General features: G+C 24.5%; 1 long non-coding RNA gene across 2 annotated transcripts; it reads right to left on the reverse strand.

The window, feature by feature from the left end:
* Positions 1–288: 288 nt before the first annotated feature.
* Positions 289–4271, reverse strand: LOC126265515 (uncharacterized). Of its 2 annotated transcripts, XR_007547999.1 has the most exons (4): positions 4157–4271; positions 3891–4094; positions 1648–1763; positions 289–1091 (listed from the first exon to the last, which is right to left on the reverse strand). It is a non-coding gene; the product is annotated as an uncharacterized LOC126265515 (long non-coding RNA). The 2 variants fall into 2 exon arrangements; XR_007548000.1 differs by lacking the exon at positions 3891–4094.
* Between the last annotated feature and the right edge of the window lie 633 nt (positions 4272–4904).

Here is a 4904-nt window from a genome sequence, read left to right on the forward strand (position 1 = left end):
ATGAAATAATTGTCAAATTAACAACCCTAATGTTTGTGGAGCAGCAGGTTATAAACCTTATTTTTGACAACAACAAATTAAATACCTGTAATATACACAATAATATATAAATTTTAATAAAAATTTAACAGAAATAATAATTTATGCTTGTTACTTAAAATATTACCTATTTTAAGTAACATACATGATTCCTTATTATTTTAAATATTAGTTGTGTTGCGAAATTTCCCATATCTAGTATACAGATACTGATATATTCTTCAGGTCACTTGTTGTCTTTAGTATTGCTTCAATTAATACAATGTATATAAAGAGACTTCACACCTTAATCTTCTTGTGACAATGACCTATTAAATTTCGGAGGAGCTTGTTATAATACATAAAACATAAAAATTATAAACATGTGCATAATGAATTTGTCACAAATACATATTAGTTGAATCATCTTTCTTTTAGATGTGGTTCTTTCACTGAAAATATTTTAAATCATAATAACACTTGTACAACACAAAGTACTTATAAATGAAATGTTCTTGATAGTTATAAATCTATAGCTGAGATTATTGCAAACCTTAATGGATAAGAAATTCTGAATAAGTTCCATATAGTCTACCACTGTATCGATAATTTCTTAAATTTTATCTAAGAAATGTCTTTCAATTGTTTCTTCAAACATGCTTGAAAAGTAAATTTTTTATTTTAAATGTATAAATATAAATATTTTTATACAGGATTCAATACAGATGTTTTTACATTCCAGGGTTATTTTATTAAATTATGGGTCTGTAAACATGTTATCAAAATTTCCAGAATGTATTTGATTTGTATCTATTCGAATTTTATGTAAATATGTGTAATAGTTTAATGTTTAGTTGTTCCATCAATTTATTTGTTTTCAATAATTTCTTTAAACATGTGTATGCTTGTTTGTATACTTAAAATGTACGTTAGATTAAATAAGGTCAAAGTAAATGTTCCACTGACCTTTTAGTTTCACTTCTTTCATATCAGATTCACTTTGGATATGATCATTCAATTGTAATGAGAAAACTATAACATTCTGGGAATCTCCTTTGCTCCATCGTCCACGACTGAAATAAAAAAATAATGTTAAATATATTGAACATAAACATTTCAATAGAATAGAATCACACTTGTACAACATAAAGTTCTTATAAATGTTATTGATACTTAAAAATCTATTTTTGTTACAGTTATTAATAAAATAACTGACGAGAAAATATTTGTATAATAGTACAGTGCAAAGATTGTTGCACATCTTAATCGATATAAAATTAAGAATAAGTTCCATATAGTCTACTACTGTGTATATAATTTCTCAAATTTCATCTAAGAAATGTATTTCAAATGTTTCATCAAACAGGCTTGAAAAGTATTTTAATTTTTTCTTTTTAATGTATAAATTTAAATAATTTTATACAGAATTCAATGCCCAACAAATTATTGAAAATTTATTCATTCTTCCTTATTTAGGACAGAAAATTTTGATCAAATAACTATAATTACAAGATGTTTATTATTGCAAATATTTTAACTTCCCGGAGTAAATTCTATTACGTTATAGGTCTGTAAATATATTTTATTTCAACATGTTTATATACTTAAAATGTATATTGGACTACTGACCTTTAATTTCACTTCTTTCGTATCAGATTCACTTTGTATGTATGTCAATTTGATTATTCATTTGTCATGAGAAAACTATAACATTCTGGGAATCTCTTTTGCTCCATCGTTCATGACTGAAATAAAAAATAATGTTGAATATACTGAAATTATTAAAGGAAAGTACAGTTGGTCTTTTTTATTTCAAAAATATGTGTTATTCTTTGATAAATATTTTTTTCAAATAACCATAACTGTGTAGATCAGTACAAAGTTTAATTGTATTTTCAGAAACATTTAAAAAGAAATTTGAAACCAAGCGGTTTTAAATTCTATTAATAGTCAAAAATGTTTATTAATAAAGTTGTGGTGATATTAACATTATCATGTCAAAAATAACAGGGACACTATGAAATAAGTTGAAATGAAAAATGTAATATGTAAGTTGTTACCTAAGTAAAATAAATGAACACATAGTCAATTTTAGTAACAATGGTAAGAGCAGATCATTGCACCTTTGAACGACGAAAGCAAATAAAACAACTACATAAAAAAGATTTTTCGAACCGTAAAATAGCCGAAATTATAATAATTTAAAAAATATATAATCATAAATATTTTATTAGTCAAAGACAAGGTACTATAAATAGATAAGACCTACTGAAAATTCATTTAATTATCCATTTATTTCAAAGATTAGTTTGAAAGTAATTATTGTGACTAAAAAATAAATAAGTATAGGCTTTTGGGTACGTTTCCTGGGGAATTAAATTTCACGCTTCCTCCATCAGGAACCAGAGAGCTTCTTTATTAGTGACACTTTTACCACTCAGAGCTATCTCCACAACGTGCCACAAGTTCTCGGTAGGATTTAGATCAGGTGATTGGACAGACCAACTCAAAAGCTAAACATTATTACAAGAAAAACCATTTCTATGCCATCTATCATTCGAAAATGTTGATAAAATTAGTTTGAGTTTAATGATAATTCTATAAATAATTTGAACTATTTATTAATTAAAATATGATAAGTTATGACATGATAACTAAACTAACATTCTTGCAGCTTTATTGTCCACTATTAAAATCTACTAAACATATAATGTTTAGACAAATTTAACACGCCATTGTGATGTATTAACAACTACTTTTAGTAAACATCTCAACGTTAATTTTCTGTATTTAAAAAAAATTATAGTAAGACCTTGTCACTTCGTTTTCAATGAAGTTTGAAAAAATGTTAAAATTTGATTTAACTTTGTTGGCGATATGCTTTTAAAATGAAATATTTAATGAATTTAAAAATATATTATTTAACTAAAATATGTATAAATCAGTATGTATGTCAACTATACAGTTACTTTCAATGTAGAAGAGAAATTTTTAATCATATGGCATAAATTAAAATTTGTAAATTGTTTTTATTATAATAATTAAATCAAATCATATTATATTACAATATGTATATTAAAATATACATTTCTATTATTGGTTTATCGGATAATACAATTAAGGTTTGTACAAATTGAACAGTTATCCGTGGACTAAATCTAATTGACTGCAGCTTGCAGTACTTAAGAGGAAATAAAAAAATAGTATAAGTTAATTATATATAAGCAAGGTGACATTTGTACTAACTGCACATCATAGACAAGCTAAATATCGGTGAACAAAATCTCATCAAATGTTTAAATATTAGCTTACGCGAAGTCAAAAAGAAATTGAATTAATGCATTTATTGAAAACTATTTTGTAACTTAATTAGTTCAATAATATTATTGAACAGACTAATTTTTAAATTAACGTTTTATTATTAATTAAATGTTAAGTAATTTAATATTTAAAATATTGAAATGTAAATTAGAGATAGTAGTTAGTAAAGAGTATCTTCATGACAATGAAATTAACATTTCTTCTGACTACATGCCATTGGCTAACAAAATATAATCAATTGCATGAATACTAATTTACGGGTACCAAAATGAACATAACATTTATACAGTTACCTTAATCCCCAAAGAGAAATGTGTTGTGTGTGAAACTAAATAACTGTATGTGTTTATAATTATGTTTGTTACATATTTAAATATAATTATTACTAGTTGTTAAATTAAGTACCATTAATTAAACAAAACAAAAAAATTAAATTAATTATTTTCTAATTTTGTTTCTTTGTTTAAAATATATTCGAAAAATATAAATTGTATTTTAAAGATCATACGAAACATTTTCTTATCATAATCAAGTAAAAAATGGATACTAACCTTTAATAATTCACTTTGTAGTTTTAATAAATTGCAAACACAGCATTAAGGTATTGCTTCTAGAAATTCTTTTTTAAAATCCACAGCTCGATATTTTTAATTTAGGGCGCAATGAGATTTTCAAATGGGGTAGGTTCGATGAAAACACGACTCATAGTCACTGAAGTTTTATGCACTAACACGAGCTCCTTGAGTTTTTGTTTACTTTCAAAATACAACGTATAAATTAAAATTCTAACAAAAAATACGCAAACAGGAACACTCACCATGGCCAGGACAAATTTAGCACACAGTATACAATCAATATCCCACAGGATGAACAAGTAAAACTTGGAAAATTAACCAAATTCCACGACTATCCACATGGTTACTCCGATGACGATTGACACAAGCTATATATACCGTGCGGTACAACAAAAGATAATTACAGTATAATATACAGTAAGGTATAAACGATTAATAAATTATATAAATTTGGAAAAATCTTATTAAAACATACTGTTTTTATACCAACAAGTCCCAGATCTACTAAACATTGATGAAATTAAATATTTATTGTTTTGTATATTTAATTAATGTTTCATTTTCACTTATTTCCTTTTAGTATGTTGAACAATTTTACCAATTTCATTTTTTTTTACTGAAAATCAAATTTTAAGGCTTGTTCGTAATCAAATTAAAGATTCAAAAAACTTAATTTTTTTTAAGGTTCTTTCAGTGAATTTTACTTAAAATTGTTTAGTTTTATACATTATTCTATGAAATTTGATTTCTGTTTATATAATTAATTGATTCTGTTTCATTTTTACTGTTATTCTTGTACTATATTGAAAAAGTTGAAGAATTTAAAGTTTTCTTACTTAATTTTAAATTTTATGGCACATTTTAATGAATATAAAAGTTTTTAATGTATATTAATAATAATAATGTGTTAAAAGAGAGTTTTTTAAGTGTACAAATTCAGCAGTGATGTAATTGATTTATAGAGACAAAAGAAAGGATATATGTGGACAT

The sequence above is a fragment of the Aethina tumida genome, chromosome 5 (assembly GCF_024364675.1).
Source record: "Aethina tumida isolate Nest 87 chromosome 5, icAetTumi1.1, whole genome shotgun sequence".
Taxonomy (NCBI): domain Eukaryota; kingdom Metazoa; phylum Arthropoda; class Insecta; order Coleoptera; family Nitidulidae; genus Aethina; species Aethina tumida.